The sequence below is a fragment of the Panthera pardus genome, unplaced genomic scaffold (genome assembly GCF_024362965.1).
Source record: "Panthera pardus isolate Hobbes unplaced genomic scaffold, ASM2436296v1 HiC_scaffold_25, whole genome shotgun sequence".
Lineage (NCBI taxonomy): Eukaryota > Metazoa > Chordata > Mammalia > Carnivora > Felidae > Panthera > Panthera pardus.
In genome coordinates, this window is record NW_026526821.1 from 30,809,405 (window position 1) to 30,830,546 (window position 21,142).

The 21,142-nt window shown below is 45.2% G+C and overlaps 1 long non-coding RNA gene across 1 annotated transcript in view; it reads left to right on the top strand.

Annotated features, from left to right (window-relative positions):
- Positions 1–21,142, top strand: part of LOC109274749 (uncharacterized) — a 78,084-nt gene that overhangs the window by 7,775 nt on the left and 49,167 nt on the right. Inside the window, exons 2-4 of the long non-coding RNA XR_008417768.1 lie at positions 2,375–2,434; positions 19,779–19,852; positions 20,487–20,575. This is a non-coding gene — a long non-coding RNA (uncharacterized LOC109274749). The remainder of the gene's footprint in view (positions 1–2,374; positions 2,435–19,778; positions 19,853–20,486; positions 20,576–21,142) is intronic.

Genomic DNA, 21,142 nt, shown 5'->3' on the forward strand with positions numbered 1-21,142 from the left:
CCCAGAAGCAGGATTGCTGGATCATATGGGAGTTCTATTTTTAATTTTTTGAGAGTCTCCCCGTACCATTTTCCACAGTGGTCGCACCATCTTGCAATCCAACCAATGGTGTGCAAGGGTTCCAATCTTTCCACATCCTCTCCAACACTTGTTATTTTCTTTCTTTCTTTTAAATAGTAGCCACCTTAATGGGTGTAATGTGATATATCACTGTGGTTTTGATTTATATTTCTCTGATGGTTAGTGATGTTGATCATTTTTTCATATGCTTATTGGCCATACAGGGTTTTAACTTAACTCTGAGTTTATATCTGTATCTCTTTTATCATATGCTAAAAATCAGTTTGATTCCTTATAACTTTACTATAATTACTTATTTGTTTTATCTTAATATGTGTTTGTATGTGTGTGTACATATATATGTGCGTATCTTTCAAAATAAAAATACTGACTATGGTAGGCAGGATAATACACCCCCCACTCCCCAAACGTGTCTGTGTCTCAATCCCTAGAAACTGAATTTGTTATGTTTCATGGCAAGGGAAAGTTTAGGTTGCAGATAGAATTAAGTGTACTAGGTGCTCCTGGGTGGCTCAGTCGGCTGAGTGTCTGACTTCAGCTCAGGTCATGATTTCATGGTTCATGAGTTTGAGCCCCGCATTGGACTAGCTACCGTTGGTGCCGAGCCTACTTTGTCCCCCTCTCTCTCTGCCCCTCCCCTGGCCACACTTTCTCTCAAAAATGAATAAACATTTATACAAAAAAAAAAAAAAGAATTAAGTTTATTAATCAAGTGATCTTAAAACAAGGAGAGTATCCTGGGTTATCCAGGTGGGCCCAAGGTAATCACAAGAGTCCTTAAATGGTGAGGAGGGAGGCAGAAGTGTCCAACCTAGAGAGAGAGCTCAGGAGAAAGATTAGCCTGGCCATTGTCAGCATTGAAGGTGGAAATGAGCCATGAGTCAAGGAATGTGGGAAGCATCTAGAAGCTGGAAACTGCAAGAGAACAGGTTTCTCCCAGGACCTCCAGAAGGGAATACAGCCCTGCTAACACATTTATTTTAAGCCGGTGAGACCCATTTCAGGCTCCTGACCTCTGGAACTGTAAGATAATTGCATGGTTTTAGGCCATGGTAGTTTATCATAGCAGCAGTAGGAAGTGAACACGGGTTTTGGTGCCTGGACACAAGGAACTATTGAAATAAATGCCTACGAGTGTGGAAGTGGCTTTGCAATTGGGCAATGGCTGGAAGCTGGGAGAATTTTTGGAGCGTGATAGAAAAAAAAAAAACCTAGATTGCCCCAAATAGATTGTTAATAGACATATGGATGTGAATGGCTGTGTTAGTGCTGACTCAGAAGGGAGTGAGAAGCAGGGTAAACCGTCTCAGAGGGCACCGGGGCCATCGGGAGCAGACCATCGACAGAAACACGGTTATTAAAAGAGCTGTTGGTAAGGCCCGGATGGAAATGAGAAACACGTTCTTGGTAGCTGGTGAAAAGGGAATCGGCTGAAAGTGTACTGAACTGTGTCCCACAGTTCTGTGGAAAGCAAAACTTGCAAATGATGAGTTTGGATATTCAGCTGAGATTTCTCAGCAGGGTGGTCAACATGGGGCTTGGTTTCTTCTTGCTTCTTATCGTGAAATGTAAGAGGAAAGAGGTTAAGCAAAAAGGAACCAGAGCTTGGTAATTTGGGGAAATCTCAGCTTATTCAGAACACCAAAGAAGTTAAAATGAGGAGATTCGCTGTCAGAAAGCACGCTCTGGAAAGAAATGGAAGGGTGTGGATGAACAACCTTCTGTTAGTGCCTTGGAGGGATCAGTGTTCAGAGTATCCAGTCATACGGAGGAGCCCTGAAGGTGTGTGACTCATGGACCCCTCAGCTGCCTCGGCAGAAGCCGGGAACAGAGATGGGATTCTCCAGGACATTTCTGTAGGGGAAGCCTCTTGTCTAATGGAGCAAATCCCTGAGACAGACATAGCAGATCCACAAAGCTCTTGCAAATTTATGCCAGCAGAAACACCGCCGGCTTAGACGGAAAGGTACAGAGAAAGTACAATGTGAAAGAAGACAGCTGGGCCCCCCCAATTCTACAGGCAAGAAACAAGCTGATAAAACTACTGGGCTGCAAACATGTGCTATTTTTTCATAAAAGACATAAAAGCTGCTTCCTAGGGTGGGGCCGTGAGCCAGAAAGGGTTAATCCCAGACCATGGAACAAATTTTCGGGCTGGATTTTGAAATAGCTTGGGACACGTGTCTTCCCTTCCATTTTCTTCTCTTTTGAATCAAATGTCTATCATTGTTATCTTATGCCTGTCCCTCTGTGACACTTTAGGGGCAGATAACTTGTTTCTTGACTTTCATAGGTTCACAGATGGAGAGGAATTGTGTCTCACGATTCTCAGGAATTGTGTCCAGACGTACAGGTATGAAATGAGAAATTTGCATTGGGTTCAACCGCTAAATCTGTGGTCATTTGTCACAGCAGCAATAGGAAAGAGATAGTCCAAGTTTATTGCCAACAATGAAACTGCTATGTACACTTTAAGATTTCTTGCTCATTTTGCTTTTTAGAATATAGCTCCCTATATGGCCTTATAGGGATGTGTGGTCAAAACACTGTGTTTCTGAGTTACTTGAAATATTTATTTTCTGTATGATTATTCTACCAACCTTATATACAGTAAGTTAATTTGCTTAAGCTTCTTTTTTACCTTCAGAGATGCTTTTTTTTTCTTTTTGAATAAACTTATTATGTAAAAATGTTTTAATGTTCATGTATTTTGTTAATTTATTTTTGAGAGAGAGAGAGAGAGACAGAGTACAAGTGGGGGAAGGGCAGAGAGAGGGAGACACAGAATCTGAAGCAGACTCCAGGCTCCGAACTGTTAGCACAGAGCCCAATGCGGGGCTTGAACTCACCAACCGTGAGATCATGACCTGAGCCGAAGTCAGATGCTTAACTGACTGAGCCACCCAGGTGCCCCTGAATTAACTTATTATTATTTTTTTTAATGTTTATATTTATTTTTGAGACAGAGAGAGACAGAGCATGAGCAGGGGAAGGGCAGAGAGAGAGACACAGAATCCGAAGCAGGCTCCAGGCTCTGAGCTGTCAGCAGAGCCCGACGTGGGGCTTGAACCCACAAACTGCAAGATCATGACCTGAGCCGAAGTCGGACGCTCAACCAACTGAGTTACCCAGGCGCCCCCTGAATTAACTTATTTTTAAAAATTATATGAAACATTTATATGATTCCAAAATTCCATTCCATCTCCCAAGTTCTCTCTTTCCCCTTATCGTTAACCATTTTAAAAATTAGTTTTTGCTTACCTCCTGTTATGGATGGGATGTTTGATTACTCTAGAATTCATATGTTAACATGAATGTAATGTGATGGTATTTGAAGATGGGCCTTTGGGAGGTAATTAGGTCATGGGGTAGAGCTCTGATGATGAGATTAGTGTCCTTAAAACAAGAGGCATGAGGAATCCTGCTTCTTCCTTCTCCCTTCCATGTGAGGACATAGCCAGAAGGCAGCTGTTTACAAGCCAGGAAGTGGACTCTCACCAGACGCTGGCTCTGGTGATTTTGGACTTTTCCAGCCTCCAGAACTGAGGAATAAATGATTGCTGCTTAAGTCACTCAGTGGATGGTGTTTTTGTTACGAGAGCCTGAACTAAGACACTTTCTTTTTGGATAAACACACACACACACACACACGCACACGCACGCACACACACACACACACACCATAGCACTTTCTTTCCTTTCTTTGCACGTGTAGCAAACTATGCACATTATCTTGTACCTTGCTTCCTCTTCTTTTTTTTAACATAAAATATTTTGGAGATCACTTTTTAATTGTTTATACAGATCTTCCCTGTTGCTTTTTACAGTGACATAGTAGCCCACTGTACAGATGAACTGTAATTAGCTTAACCACGTCCCTATCGTTGGAAATTTAGATCGTTTCCAGCCTCTCATGGTTACAAATAATGCTGCTATGACTAACTTTAGTCCTACATCTTGGTATATTTTTGCTGGTGCAGCACTGGGATAGATTCTTAGAAGTGAGCTAGCTGCATCAAAAAGTGAATACATGTGTGCATTTTCCTGGGTATTGTCAGTCAGAGAGCTTTTAAAAAAATAGATAGTTTCTACTCCTGAAATCATTACTGCACTATATGCTAACTAACTGGGATGTAAATTAAAACGAAATTAAAAAATAGGTAGGTATCAGAGATTATCTGAGTGGTGCTGAAGCCCAGACTGTGACCTTAGAAATGGTTGGGTGAAGAAAGAGTATGGGAGAGGAAGTGTCACCGTTAAGAGGAGGGTTTTGAGTGGGGGTCTACAGGTGGATTGTAAAACCACTGTCGTTCGGTGCCATGATTGTTAGCGAACGAGAGGAGTGACGAGGAGTGTGATGGACGGCAACTGTGAGGAGCAGGGAAGGGGGACAATGCCATAGGACCCGGAGTCTCAAGGGATCTGGAGTTTCAACTAATTAGTGGGACATCAGGATTCGGAAGCAAGGGGAACTGCCTTCTTGGCTTGGGCTACAGTAACAGATTACCATCCACTGGGTGGCTTAGACAATAAACACTTACCTATCACGGGGCTGGAGGCTGAAATGCCAAAGATCAAGGTGCCAATAGATCTGGTGTCTGCTGAGAGACCCCTTCCTGGTTTGTGGATGTTTCTTGTTGCATCTTCCCTTTAGAGAGCAGAGAGACAGGGGAAGGAAGCTCTCTCTGGTCTGTCCTTAGAAGGGCACTAATCCCACTCATGAAGACTCTCCCCTCGTGACCTAATTACTACCTCCTAATACCTTTCCATTGGGAACTAGGATTCTAACCTGGGAATTTGGGGGGCGGGTCACACATTCAGTCCAGAGCAATTACCCACGCCTGGGATGCTGGGGATGTGAGAGATGAAGCAGGTAACCGCTAGAGAGGGCCTCAGGAAAAGCGTGTTCTGGGGGCTGCTAGATTTTGTGAAGCAGCAGGGGCGCAGAATGCCCTGAGAGGAGTTTCATAGGGCAGGAGTGTTTCTCGTGGAGTGGGAAGGGCACACTGGATGTGTGTGGGAGGCAGGGGAGGGCGGGTGTTTGCCTCACCGAAAAGAGGTCACTGGAAGGTGTTGAGCTGGAGATTTGGGAGCCGGTGGAAGACTGGTGGTGACCGATGTGAGTAAGAGTGTGTGTTGTAGAGACGTAGTTGGTTGCGTACCCAACATCCATCCCTCACGGAACCTTCCCTCTATCCCTCCTTCCTAACAGAGCCTCGTGGTGGCTGAGCTATCTTCAAGCCTTGTGCTCGTCCCTTCCCTAGTCTTAGGAAGTAGGTCCTAACTGGTTAAATCCTGGAGATCCTGTTTTATTTTATTTTATTTTTAAATTTATTTTTAACTTGTTTTATTTTTTTAAATGTACATCCAAATTAGTTAGCATAGAGTGCCACAATGATTTCAGGAGTAGATTCCTTTGTGCCTCTTACCCATATAGCCTATCCCCCCTCTCACAACCCCTCCTGTAACCCTCTGTTTGTTCTCCAGATTTATGAGTTTCTTCTGTTTTGTCCCCCTCCCTGTTTTTATATTATTTTTGCTTCCCTTCCCCTTATGTTCATCTGTTCTGTGCTTTAAAGTCCTCATATGAGTGAAGTCATATGATTTTTGTCTTTCTCTGACTGACTAATTTGCTTAGCATAATACCCTCCAGTTCCATCCACGTAGTTGCAAATGGCAAGATTTCATTCTTTTTGATTGCTGAGTAATACTCCATTATATATATATATATATATATATATATATATATATATATATATATATATCTTTATCCATCTTCTTTATCCATTCATCCATCGATGGACATTTGGGCTCTTTCCATACTTTGGCTATTGTCGATAGTGCCGCTATAAACATGGGGGTGCATGTGTCCCTTCGAAACAGCACACCTGTATCACTTGCATAAATGCCTAGTAGTGCAATTGCTGGGTCGTAGGGTAGTTCTATTTTTAGTTTTTTTGAAGAACCTCCATACCGTTTTCCAGAGTGGCTGCACCAGCTTGCATTCCCAGATCCTGTTTTACTTTTAAATTACTTTTATTTATTTATTTTATTACTATCTATTTATTTATTTTTTAATTTTTATTTTGAGAGAGAGAGAATGCATGAGTGGGGGAGAGGGGCAGAGGGGGAGAGAGAGAATCTTAAGCAGGCTCCATGCTCAGCACGGAGCCCAATGCGGGGCATGACCCTGGGATCATGACCGGAAGCAAAGTTGAGGGTCGCATTCTCAACTGACTGAGGCACCCAGGTGCCTCCTGGAAATCCTGTTTTTATAAGCAATGTTTGGTTTAGGCATTGGCCGAATGATGACATTCTGTCAGATGGGAGCAAAGAGGATGACTTCTGGAATCTTCTGGGAATTATCTTCTCATTCTTTATAAAAGACACAAGGAAAAATAACCACTCTTCTGCTTCTAGAAATCATTGTTTCTGGTACAATGTTTGGAACTCCTGCAGCCATCTTGGGACCATGAAGACTCAGATTAACACGCTGATATGTGGGAGCCTGGCAGAACAAAAAGATGGAAGGAATCTGGATTCTCGTTGACCAGCCTGGAAGCTGCCATTTTGTCATGGCAAACAAGTAGCTTCCTCATATGCTACTTTGAGTTTGGCGATCCACCTTTTTATCTTCTTTTATTGCACCCATAAATGTCATAACTGACAACGTGAGGCTTGAAGAGGTTGGGACATGTACTTATTTGTCAAGACATACTACCATTCCCAACAGTATAGGGAATTGTCACTAAAAACATATTAAGAGATAGATATGCAGATAGTGTGTGTGTGTGTGTGTGTGTGTGTGTGTGTGTGTGTGTGTGTGTTTGTATATACTTGTATATAGATTATTCCTAAAAGGATTCTGTGAAACTGGTAACAGTGCTTACCTTTGTGGAGAGAAATGCCTGAGGGGCATGGTTGGAAGGGAGATTTACTTTTTCCCGTTTCCTATTTTGCATCCCAAGCCTGCATTATTTGTTCAAACAAGATGAAAACTCAATAGCATAAAATGTAAATGACATTGCAGAAAATAAAATTAGTGATGGTTCAGGCAAACTTAAGAAAGTCTAGAACGCCATGCAACAGGTCAAGAGATGACATTGATAAGAGAGAAGATGACAACCCTGGAGAGAAAGCATGGAGCCCACCACAAAAATGGAGCAGAAGAATTAAAGGCATGAAAGGATACTTTCCTGAGACCAGAAATGATTGATGAACCTCAAAAGACCTGAACTGCACAATCCTAAATAATAAGGTACATTTATGCAAGAGAAAACATTTTCCACATGGTGGTAGAAAAAAAAAGTGTGAGAATTTTGCTATCAGAGGTCATCTCTCTCCTCATTTCTTTCACTGTTATTAGGAATTATGATTAGACTGGGGCGCCTGGGTGGCTCAGTCGGTTGAGCATCTGACCTCAGCTCAGGTCATGATCTCACAGTTTGTGGGTTCGAGCCCCACGTCAGGCTCTGTGCTGACACCTCGGAGCCTGGAGCCTGCTTCGGATTCTGTGTCTCCCTCTCTCTCTGCCCCTCCCCCACTCGTGCTCTGTCTGTCTCTGTCTCTCAAAAAATAAATAAAAATGTTAAAAAAAAAGAATTATGATTAGACAGTATCACCCAGGCCAATAAAATATAACTACACTAAATACAGAATGCATCTTTATTTATCCAACAGAGACACTTTCAAAAGTGTATCTGTAAATATTTTCATGCAAGAAAATCATATGTAGCTTTCTGAGAAGAAAAAAAAAAGAAAGGAAAGCTGGAGATTCTTGGGGGAAATGGAGGCTCTGGGATATAAAATCAAATATTCTAATTATTGAATAATTTTCTTATAGATAGGTAGTGTTGGAAAACCATTTCCATAAAAATTTAAATAAAGTGAGAAAATTGCAGTAAAAATAAAAGAGCTGAACTGTGTTTCATTAACAGAATAACAAAGAATCTGACATTTCAATGCATCCTGGTGAAGATTTAATACTTCACGTATATTGAGAAAAGTAATTCAGTCTGGACTCAGAACTCTCGCTGATAAAGAAAGTGGGGTAAATGCTACAAAATCATATCTTAAGCAGATGTTATGTCCATCATTGTCTTGGGAGACTATGATGGCTGGGCTCTGGAAGACAGACACATGCTTGGGGACTGCGATGGATCAATACTTTTGAAATTTAGAAAGCCCATTAATTTAGTAAAAAAAAAAAAAAAAAAAAAAGGGTTTCTCCTCGTTTATCCACGTTTCCCAATAACAAATGTTATGCCTCTGTTAATATCCATAGGTAATTGCCACTACAGTACTTTGGGAATTATTTATCAGCAGAGTTCTAGGATTGCTACCCAAGAATTCTTGGCTCCATTAAGGTGTTATTCATAGGTAAAGGTAGCAGGAATATATTATTTATAGCCTAGATATGTAAAGTCTGAGAAAATGTATCATTCTACATACCTCTCTTGTAAGGACACTGTCCACATGAACTCTGGGGTTACATTATTATTTATCATCTAGCTGGCTAGCTAGCTATAGAGTGCGAATAAGGGAAGGGCAGAGGGGGAGGGAGAGAGAGAATCTTAAGCAGACTCCACGCTCAGTGTGGAGCCCAATGTAAGGCTTAATCCCACAACCCTGGGATCATGACCTGAGCTGAAATCAAGAGTCAGATGCTCAACCAACCGAGCCATCCTGGCACCCCATGCAGAGTTTATTTAGAGATGGGAATGACTGGGGCAGTGGGGTGTGATGGAGGGAGTACCAGGGCAGGAGTCAGCATATCAGATATTAAACATAGACCGAGGTGTGTCAGTTACTGATTATGTGGTCTTCAGCTGGTTATCTTAATTTTCAGGGTCTCAGTCCATCATGTAAAAAATAATTCCACTTTCTTAGGCTGCTGGAGGATTAAATAGGATAAAAGATACAAAATTAAGCTTGAAAGGGTGATAAAAATACATGTATAATTTCAATTAAGGTTGCCCAAGAAGTAGACTCCGGGATAAGGATTCATGTCCAAATAGTTTATTGGGGAGGTGATCCCAGGAAGCACTTGTTGAGGAGTTGGGGAATGAGGCAGAGGAAGGAAGGCAGCCAGTAAACATGAGTTATCAGGCTAGCTGCCATTGGAGGCAACTGGGGTCTAATCCCTCTGGGGATTAAATCTGGGAGAAATCTGAGGTCTAGGAGACTGTGAAGTTCAAGAACTTCAGAGTTATCCCATCTGTGGGGTGAGGGAGGTGAGGTATCTATACACCCATTCCCATCAGTCATTGGTGTAGCTTCTGGGGGTGGGGCTAATTTGCTGTCAGTTGTGGCCAGCGCCCTACTCATGCTCCAGCAGCCCAAGGGAACCCCCAGGGAGAGAGTTGCCCGTTCTGGTGGGTTATGGGAATAGGTGGTTCCCAGGGGATACAGGTGGAACCCTGATGGCGTCTACTACATTAATCACCTTTCAAGTGCTATTTCAAACATATGCTAATAATGATCAAAATACATATTTGGACAAACAACTTAATGTTGAACAACGTCTCTTTCCCAAATATTATCTCAAGACCTACTTTGTTGGTGGGGACAGCTCCAGCCTATACATGCCTCTGAACTCCTGCGACCCCATGGTATGGCCCTTCTCATATCCTGTGGGTCTCTTTCTCCCTGACGCCCTTCTCTCATTCCCCTCCCCCGCCCCCACTGGCCTCTAGCCAGGAATTGGGAGTCCTCAGCTGCTTGGGAAGGACTTGTTAACTGATAGAATTAAATCCAGGATGCGACTTGGTTTTTCACTCATATATGTTCCCATTCCATCCAGAGACTTCATTTCAGAGGCAGATGCCTTCGGATGAGAATGGTGTGCTGGAAAGGCCTGCATAAATAAAACTCATGGATGATAGCTCAGCCGCTTCTTAAAAACTGGATTCCATCTTTTCTCCCAGCAAAATGTTTGTGGAACTGCTCACATGGAGAGAAACTAACTGGCTTGAGTTACTTGCCACTCTGAAGCAGCCCTCTAGGGACATTTCTGATTTAAAAGCATCTTTTTATCTCACAATTTTCTCTACCCCCAGATGTCAGCCCCTCCTTCTCTTGGTCTCTATCTCCTGGGTGCCAGCCCCTGTGGTCATGGCCAGGGCTTTTACAGCCTTTGCTGGTTTGGCTAACCATCCAGGTATCTCCTTCTTTCTCCCTGACCCATGTGGGGACTTACCCAAGTCGCTTCTCAGCTGGAGAAGGGGACTTTTTGCCAACCAAAGATGACCCACTGGCCTAAGACCTGCTGTGAGTGAGGGAGGGGTTCAAGAGTGACAATGGTCCCTCCCCTGCAGGAATTTTTGTCTCCCCCCACCCCCAACCTCCCCTAAGCCTGGCGTCTTGAAGCCATCCAGCCATCCTCACTCCTGGGAAACAATTGAGGGCCTTGATTTTTTCCATCGTCATTTTCTTTTTGGTTCACAGGAGGTGAAAGCCTTAGAAAAACTCAAAACCAGTGCCTAGAACAACCCACTGCACGTTCCCAAAAACACCAGTGATATGCTCGCGGCTTTATTTTCTGATAGCACGCAACAGAGCCGCCTGCATTTTTTCCCACTCAATTGAGTGACTTTTTGATGGATTTGACTGGTTGTTTTGGCATCGCATAGGCACAAACTGGAGCTGGGGCTCCACGGAGGCGGCAAAATCAGACATGAATAATAATCATAATAAACCTCCACAACATTTGAAAGTTTCCAAAGAGCTTTCCCGTGCATTTACCTCGTTCCATCCTGAAGCGCCCTGTGACACAGGCAGGGCTGATGTTATGGCTCCCATTTTCCTCATGGAGGACATAGAGGCCCAGACGTGGGTGACAGCTTATCCCCTGTCCTGACCAGACCTGGATTCCTGTCCGGGGTTCTTTCTATGTTGGCGGGAATAAGAGATAAGGGAGAGAAGCTGCCTGGCGGGGCTTCTATAGCAAGAGGCTGGGCGAGGGTTGTTCAGAATATTAGCTTGGGTGGTAGGGCCAGTTAGGATTCAGGGAATCAGGTTCTGCAGAGGAAAACAAACATCGGGGCATTGGACGTCAGGCTGAGGCAGGCCCTGATGAGGTCTGAGCTAGTCCTAGGACCAGTCTGCAGGACACTTTGCCTGATTATCTCCTAGGCCTGGTGCCAGGCATAGCTGTGAGGTGAGCATATGTGGCCTGCAGGGTTCCTGCTGGGCTCCCAGTTCTACCATGCAAACCTTTCTAACAGCTCCCATTGGCCTCTGGCACACTTCTGCTCCCCCTCCCCCCCACTCACTCCTCCTGCCTTCATCTTGCTGGCTTCTCCTTTCCCCTGGTCCGTTGTCTCCATCCTCCTCTACCCCAGCGGAACTCCCTGCCCCACCTCCCCCTTTCCAAGATCCAACTGTCTTTGCTCATGGATGTAACAAAATGCCTACCAGAGAACACCTCTGAGGTCCTCTCTCTTCTCGGGTAAAATGCATTTGTTTTTGTCGGGGCCTTCTTGGGACACTGTTCCCTCTTGCCTTGGCCCACGCTGACAACCTGAGATGTTTGCTTCCTGTTGACGTTCCCTTTGAGGTGCCAGTCCCTTTGCTGAAGGTATCTCCTTCTTTCTCCCTAACCCATGTGGAGACCTTCTAGTCGGTTTTCAGCTGGGGAAGGTGACCTTGACAATAGAAGACAACCCACTGGCCTCAGACCTGCTGTGAGTGAGGGGGTCAAGAGTGACCCTGGTCCACCCCGGGAAGGCGTTCTTGACTGCTCAGTTTCACCTTGATCCTGGACAGCTGAGACCTGGGAAGCTGGGTTGATTGGCTGTGGAACCAGCCCCTCTTTTCTAATTCTTTGGAACTCTCCTTCCTCTTCCCCGCTTCCTGCCCTCCCTCTCCCCCTCTTCCTGTCCCTGTCATCTCTCTCTCTCTCTCTCTCTCTCTCTCTCTCACACACACACACACACACACACACACAGTGGACTTCCTGTGTCTTTGTGATCAATCCCTACTCTTCTCAGGGAACTGATATGCCCTTCCCCCAGGTTTTTCAGATCTCAAGGTGGCAAAAATGGAGCTCTAATGGAAGTCCAGACTCTGTTGGGGGCAGGTTTGGGTGAGATGGTGAGTTTATCTGGGAGCTCCTGACACTTACCAGAAGGAGCACGCCGCGAGTTTGTGACTTGCTGTGAGGTGACTGCTTTTTTTGTCATTTTGACATATCTTGTGTCTAACGCTTGTCTCCCAGTAGACAGGAGCCTCTTCCCTGTCTTGCGGGGACCTCATGAGATTCTCTGAATGGGATGCTGTCGAGTGGACATGGGAGGAGGGAGCAGATGTGGACGGAGGAGAGGTTGCTGTTCCTGTCCCTGCGCTCTGCACAGGCCTTTGGTGCCTCATCTGCCTGGGGGCTGGCAGCTCCCTCATGGCCTCTTCTGCTTGAGGGCCACATGCTCCCAGGCTGCAGCCCCCACCCCTCCCACATGCTCAGGGAGCAGGCAGCTGGTGTGAGGTCGGTGCTGGGCACCCAGCCGGGAAGTGAGGGAAGACCGTGCCGGCCCCTGTGGCCCGATACAGGACACAGACTCCAGGGTGTCCCTGGGGACAAGTCCTTGCCCCTGGGGATCGTCGGGGGCTCTGGGTCCTCCCCACCCCACCCCGATTTCCTTTTGAAGGGCCTGACAAAGAGGAGGTCCCTCTCTCCCTGTCCCCCCACCCCCGTGCCAAATGTGAATCTTATTTCATTTATGGCATTTTCTTTCAGTGAAAAACACATAGTTTGACCAATTAAAGCCTCTTTTGGACTAAGCCCCTGACAGAATTGGGGAGGCAACTGAAAAGGACGTCCTGTTCCTATGGGTTTTCATCTCTCTCTTGTTTTGTTTTGTTTTTTTTTTTTTTTTAAACTCTTGGTCACGGTTCAGATTTAGAGGGAAGCAGTGATGGGAATAAACTATGTCCGTTCTGGCCTCCTGGCGGCTGTAGAGATCCAGCTCCCAGCTGTGAAGCCAGGGTGGGCAGTGAGGCCAGGTGGGGAAGCAAGCGCGGACTCCGAGAGGACCCTGGACCCTGGAATCTGGAGAGGACAGAGCAGACCACCCCGCAGGGGAGGGCGAGGGGCGGTAAGGGAGCCAGCCCCGCAGTGGGTGTGAGAGGCAGGAACCTACTCCGGGGAGCAGAAACGTCAGCGGGGAAAGGGCAGGGAGGTCTGAGGACCTCTTACTAGCTGAACCTGGTGGAGTGAGGGGCCGTGAGTATAAACGAAGGAGCGTGGACACAGCACCCTGCACGGGACCAGCAGCACTGTCCTGTGAACTTGGGGACTGGCTGCGTGGATCCGGGAGGTGGGGCTGGGGCAAAGGAGGACACACACGGCAGGTGTGATGCGGTAAAGGTAGCTGATGGGTAAGTTTCCAAGACCCTTTGGGGTCTTTCAGGATCACAGAACAGGTGGGGTGCCTGGGTGGTTCAGTTGGTGAAGCATCGGACTTTGGCTCAGGTCATGATCTCATGATTTGTGGGTTCAAGCCCCACAACAGGCTCTGCTGACAGCTTGGAGCCTGGAGCCTGCTTCAGATTCTGTGTCTCCCTCTTTCTGTCCTTCCCCCTCCCTCCCCTCTCAAAAATAAATAAACATTAAAAAAAAAAAAAAAGAATCTTTGGAACAGGCAAGGTGGGAGGTGGGGCCAAGCATGTCCTGCCTGTCAAGGGGACTCCACTGGTACACGTGGGCTGGGAAGACCAGGGAAAATTGAGTGACAGGAGAGTGTAAGGAAGGAATGAAAGTAAATTTTCTGGGCAGCTACGGATGAAGCATGGTATCAGGTAATTTATACATGCCTCATTTTATTCTAGCAAAATCCATTTATTCATTCACTGATTTATTTATTTGATCATTCAACAAACATTTATCGAGCGCTTTCCCTATATTAGACACTTTTTTGGGCACCAAAGGTATGAATCAAATGAGACACGGCCCCTCCCTCAAGAGCTCACAGTCCTGATGGGAGGAAACTTCTGTCAGGCTGGGTAGTCATGGATGGCTTCCTGGAGGAGGTAACCTTTGAGCTGAGTTTGAAAGATTTAAGTAAAAGGAAAATTAAAGAGTGGTGATGGGAAACGGTGGCAGTGTTCCGCGTGGAGGAAGGAATATGTGGGCAGGCATGGAGATCTGAAGCACTGCCATTTTTGAAAAAGTGTTAATGGTTCCATGTGATTGAGGCCAAGGCTCCGAGACAGTCTCAAAGGTGTAAGGTAGAGGTGGGATTTGCGACATTTATTTATTATGATTATTTATCGGTGGGTGACATGACAAGATTGCCATTTTCCATATTCCATTCCGACATTCGTGTCAGAGGGGGCCAAGTAGGGAGTCCTGTGAAGGGGTGTGGGCATCATTTGGAAAAGCGGAAAGTTCCGGATTAGGGCAGTTGCTTCGGGGATGGAGAGAAGTGGACGGTTTGGGGGCTGGCGGGAAAGACGGATGGATGGGACAGGACTGGAAGAGCAGGGTGAGAGGCTGGCCACAGCTTTTAGCTCAGGCGATCGGTGTGCAACCCCTGCTCTCAGAGCCTGCTATCAATACGAGGAATTTAGCGGTGGAAGACACAGAAGTGGTCCCTCTTTTCATGGGAATGCCAGTCCAGGAGGGAAGACAGTGAACAAGAAGTGAAGAGGGTGGGCACGCAAAGAGGAGCAAAGCAGCGGGTTGGGGCTTCTGCCTGTGCTTTTGGAAGGTTTCGACTAGTGCGGCATCTCTAGGGAGACCAACGGAACCAGATGGGAGAGGAGGGAGGTTCGAGACAGAGGGTGGAAAGCAGGACTTGGAGTGATTCCCTCCTTTCCCAGATGGCAGGGCCACCGAATGGGTACCGTTGGCCACTTTACCGAGAACACATGTGGAAGACCAGCATTGCAGGTGTGGACCTGCTCCATTTGGGTGTCCACGGGGCCTCCAGGTGGTGATGCCCAGAGGGTGGTCCAGTAAGTAAGTGTGGCATTCATCTGAACAATAAAAATTTATCTCATTCTTTTATATAGCTGCATAATACTCCACCATGTGCAGGTCCCATAATTTAATTAGCCAGTTCTTTATAAGTGGGAATTCAGTGTGTTTTGAGGCTTTTGCTACATAAACAATACAGCAAAAATATCCTTGTACATACAGACATCACTTAGGGATTAGTTTTGGCTGCATGTAAGAAAAAACTCAACAGAGATTTAAACAAAGTAAGGACATATTTTTTTCTTATGTCATGAGAAATCTGGGGTAGGCAAATGCTGGCATTAGTTTAGTGACACAATGATATCACAGCAAAGTCCTCATACTCTTTTCCTGTGGTTACAAGGTGGCTGCTCCAGATCCAGCCATCACATCCTCTTTCCAGGCAGGAGGCAGGAGAAAAGACAACAAAGGGGAGAAGAGTACATTGTCAGCAAAGTCTGTTATCCTTTTAAAGGAATTTTCTTTCTTTTTTAATGTTTGTTTTTGAGAGAGAGAGAGAGAGAGAGAGAGAGCGAGCAAGTGGGGGAGAGGCAGACACACACACACACACACACATACACGCAAAGAATCCGAAGTAGACTCCAGACTCTGACCTGTCAGCACAGAGCCTGATGTGGGGCTTGCACTCATGAACCATGAGATCATGACCTGAGCTGAAGTCGGATGCTCAACCGACTGAGCCACCCAGGTGCCCCTAAGGGACTTTTCTAGAAGCCTTCCAGACATTTTTCTTTTTTCTTACATCTCATTGGTCAGACCTGTGTCAAGCAACCATCTCTATCTCAAGGGAGGCTGGGACATATCTTTTAGTTTGGCCCATTGCTCTGCCAACAAAATCAGGTTCTGTTGTAAAGAAGGAGAGAATGGGCATTGGGTAGATGTCTGGTAGGTTTTCTCTCTACTACAAATTCTTATAAATGGAATTGCTAGATTAAATCCTCCTATGCATTTAAAATTTTGATGATGCCAAATTGCACTCCAAAGGGGTTTTTACCAATCGCAGTCTGCAATGTGCAAAAGTGCCTGTTTCCCTACATCATTGCCCACAAACTGTTGCCAAACTCTTTATGTTTTGCTAATCTGATGGGTGAAAAACGATCTTATTGTTTTAATTTGCATTCCTCTTATCGTGAGTGAGGTAGAGCATTATTTTACATGCTTAAAAACATTGGTATTTAAAGCATGTCAGGAGAGGGGTACCTGGGTGGCTCAGCCGGTTGAACGTCCGACTTCAGCTCAGGTCATGATCTCGTGGTCCATGAGTTGGAGCCTGAGTCGGGCACTGTGCTGACAAGCTCCGAGCCTGGAACCGACTTCCGATTCTGTGTCTCCCTCTCTCTCTGCTCCTCCCCCACTCATGCTCTCTCTCTCTCTCAAAAATAAAAAAAAAATTAAAAAAAAAAATAATAAATGAAGCGTGGCAGGAGAAGAAAATCCCATAAAGGAGAATGAGAAGTGTGGACTGGGGAAAAAGAAAAGCAGGAGAGGTTGGGTTCAAAGAAGGGGAGAGAGGAGCTTCAAGGATGGGAGGAGGATGGAAGGAACACCATCAGATATTGCAAAAAAGAAAAATAAGGACGAAGGTGTGCCCACTGGGTTTGGAAACATAGGGCCACTTGGGACCCCAGAAGGCACCCAGAAGTTTCAGCTGGAGTAGAAACCAGGTGAGCTTCCTTTCCTGAAAAGTCTTCCTTCCTTTCTTTCTTTCTTTCTTTCTTTTTTTATTGAGATGAGTAAATGAATTCAGAGGGGTTCAATAACTTGCTTGAGGCTTCCAGAGCTTGTATGGGAGGAGCTAGGATTTGAGTCCCAGTGGGTTGGACCTCCAGGATCTCCCATAGTGAACCCCACAGAGGCTCTGGTGCAGGGAGAGTATTTGTTTAGAACTGCTGCCCTACAGACCTGGAAAGGGCCTTAGAGATGATGGATTCCCTTGACCCATTTAACTAATGGGGGGACTGAACATGACTAAGGTGAAGAGCCATCTGGCAGAAAACGGGAGAGCCTTGCAGGAACGCAGATCCTGCTAGGATTCAGGGCATTTTGTGGAATTACTCTTTTCTCTGGCAGGAACGCTAGTGATACTTGGGCTAAGTAGAACCCACCTGTCTGTCAGCACCTTAGACAAAGCAACTTCCCTGAGTCCCGGGGGGAGTCCCCAGTTTCCTGAATGATGAGAGAGTCCAAAACGATCAAGACATGGCTACATTCTGGGTTCCATCAGTGGCCTTTTGGGAGTGGTCTGGGAGCTTAAAGCAGACCCAGTGCCTGTGAGAGAATTACTGTCTCATCTTCTGCCATGGCAGATACTCTAAATTGCCCCCACCTGAAGTCACCAACATATGTATTACCATCTATCCTTGGCTCTCAATAAAGCCAACCAGATGGCCATATCTCTAGCTTGTTTGATGATTTATTTACCCATTCATTGAAAGCACTTTTATAATTAGAATTAAAATAATTGATTGTTATTATAATAAAATATTATCACCCCGATAATCTCTGTTGAGGAGTTTATGTAGGGTGGTAAGGTGCTCAGCCTCTAAAGACAAATCATGGTCGGCTAAGGCAATCGTGGTAATATGTTCCTTTTTAGCTAGATACTCACTTTCCCAGAAGCTCTTGTAACTGGATGGTGGAGGGGTCTCATGTGACACAGTTCTGGCCAATGAGTGTAAGAGACAGGCAGGAGAGGAGCATTCCCTAGCATTAAATCTTCTACCTTCTTCTGGCCTCAAATGTGGATGGTACCTAGAGCAGAGGCAGCCATCTTGCAAAAGAAAGTGACAATAACAGATCAAATAGGTAGAGAATGGTCGTCCTGCAGAAGGGCTCCGTCAATGCACATGCCCACGAATAGTGCACACACATGCCTGTTTCCCCAAATTCTCACTAAACGGCTGCTGTTACCTGTTTGTAATCCTGACAGTACGATCAGTTTTGAAAAGGTATCTTACAGCTTCAACTTGCATTTACTTATTTATGATTAAGGTGGAGCGTTTTTTTCTTATGTATATTGGACATCTGGATTTCTTCTTTTGTGACCTCCTGTTTTCATCCATTCCTCCATTTTTTTTTTTTTTCCCTATGGGATTGTTAGACCCTTTCTCATTAATACAAAAAAGTTTTTTGTGTGTGTGATTTCAGAAAATTAGCCTTTGACAGATGGGTTGTAAGTTTCACCCTCCACCTGCTGTTTATTGTTTGCCTTTCTGGATGGTATTTTTCATCCCTCAAACAATTTTAACTTTTATGTGGTTGTAGGTAGCAATCATTTCCTTAATGGTTTCTGGGTTTTTATCTTATTTAGAAAGGACTTTGCAGTCCAGGATTATAAGCACATTTACTGATTTCTTGCCTCCAAATACTTTCATGGTTTCTTTTCTACACTTAAATATTCGCTTCGACTGGATTTTATTTTGGTCCAAGGAGTAAGATAAGGATTCGCTTTATGTTTTTCCTGCCCGTTCTGAGGGTCCAGGCTCGCATGTTGGGACCTGGATAAGACATGGTTATCTTCCTGTTCCCTTGAGGTCTAGGTGGTCTTCAGAGTGTGTGTTTTTGTAAATAAGTTTTTACTTTAATTCCAGTTAGTTAACATACCGTGTTATATGAGTTTCAAACATACGATATAGAGATTCGACACTTCCATACGTCACCCAGTGCATCACGACAAGTGCCCTCCTTCATCCCCATCACCTGTTTTACCCACCCCGCCACCCCCCTGCCACCTCTCTTCTGGTAACCAGCAGTTTGTTGTCTCCAGTTAAGAGTCTATTTCTTGATTTGTCTCTCTCTCTCTCTTTTTCCCCTTTGCTCATTTATTTATTTTTTCTTAAGTTCCACATATGAGTGAAATCATATGGTCTTTCTCTGACTGGACAGTCTTGGGAGGTTTGAAGACACCAGGAAAGCAAATGCTGTCATGTAGGGGACTGCTGCTCTGTGGCAGTTTCCAGCACTAGGGCAGGCAAGGTAGGGGAGGGAATCGGCGGGGGGTTGGGGGGAGGTGGGTGGAAGGTCTGTCCTGAATCCAGCACCTTCAGGGTGACCACTGTTTTGAAGGGTGTTCTCGGAGAAGCCTCCTCGTGCGTCCCGGATGTGAGGAATTCTGAGGATTTCCTTTTCACGAAAGGCTGGCTGGAACTGTCAGTGAGGAAACAGACGGTCTTGCAGGGGCTCTTTGAAGCTCTCTCTGCGGTGCAAACACAGCCTTCGTTCCCCAGGTGGCCAGAAACGACTCTTCAAACTGCATTTTGCTCGTTGCTTTTGTCTCCTTCTCCTTCTCCCTCAGTCAGTTACTCACTGGCCTTAGGCTTCCCCCAGATCTTATGCTGTGCCAGTCCCAACTGGGGACACATCCCACTAAAACTCCCAAGGCTCCTGAGCAGGAGTCGGGCGGAGGCAGGAGACCAGAGCTCTAGGCACAAGAGAAATTGGGGTTATCCACACATATGTATGGCAAATGCGCTCCCTGATTCCCAGGAGCATAGATTTTGCAGCTGAACTTGCTTTGAAAGTTGATTTTTAAGATTCTCTGAGAGGCTCAAATAAAAGGGTGTGTTAATACCGGCGTTGGCAAAGGTGTGGAGCTTTTTTTTTTTTTTTTCCATCTTAAGTTTTATTGAGATGTAGTTCACATGTTATACAACTTAAAGCACAGAAGAGAAGTTTTTATTTGGTACATTCACAGAGTTATGCAACTATCACCGTCTAATTTTAGGATGTTTTCATCACTCCGAAAAGAAACCCCGCACCTATTATCAGTCACTCTCTAGACCCTGCCCTCAGCCCTAGGTAAGCTACCACAACCATTAATTTGCTTTGTGTATTTGTCTATTCTGGACATTTCGTATACATGAAATCATACAATATGTAGTCTTTTCATTTTATTTATTTATATTTTATTTGTATTCCAATTTTTTTAATGTGTGTTTATTTTTAAGAAAGAGAGAGACAGAGTGTGAGTGGGGGAAGGGTGGAGGGAGAGGGAGACACAGAATCCGAAGCGCTCCAGGCTCAGAGCTGTCAGCACAGAGCCTGACGTGGGGCTCGAACTCACAAACCGAGGGATCATGACCTGAGCTGAAGTCAGATGCCCGACCAGCTGAGCCACTCAGGCGCCCCTTTATTTCTATTTTTTTAAATTTAAATCCAAATGGGTTAGCATACAGTGCAATAATGATTTCAGGAGTAGAATCTAGTGATTCAACACTTAAATATAACACCCAGTCAGTGCTCATCCCAACAAGTGCCCTCCTTAATGCCCGTCACCCGTGTAGCCCATCCCCCCACCCACCCAACACCCCATCTAGCAGCGCTGTTTAGTCTCTGCACTTAAGAGTCTTTTAAGGTTTGCCTCCCTCGCTTTCGTCCTATTTTTGCTTCCTTTCCCCTATGTTCATCTGTTTTGGTTCTTAAATTTGTGAAGCCTTTTATAACCACGCTGGAAAACCGTCTGGCAGTGTCTGCTGAAGCTACTCACACCCATACTTTATGACGCAGCAACTGAACGCCCGGGTACGTATGCACCAGACATGAGTGCCTATGTTCATTAAAAGACGTGTACCAGGGATGTCGATGGCAGCAGTGTTTGCAATAGTCCCCAGCAGGAAATAATTCCAGTATCTGTTGATATAAAAGAATGAATAAATAAGTTGTGGTAGACTCACACAGTGGGATCTAATTCAGCAATAGAAGAAACTCCCCAAACATTCAGTATAATATGTGTTATGGGTTGACCTGTGTTCCCCTCCCCAAATTTGTATGTTGAAGTCCTATACCCTCGTATGTCATGTGACTGTCTTTGGAGAGTGGGTCTTTAAAGAGGCAATTAAGGTAAAATGAGCTCATCAGGATAGCCCCTAAACCTGTATGACTGGTGTCCTTGTAAGAAGAGGAAATTGGGACACAGACACACACAGAGGGAAGACCACGTGAAGACATAGGGAGAAGACGCGGTCTACAAGCCAAGGAGAGAAGCCTCACCTTGATCTTGGACTTCCAGCCTCCAGAACTGTGAGAAAATACATTTCTGTTGTTTCAGCCCTTGAGTCTGTGGTATTTCGTCACGGCTGCCCTAGCAGA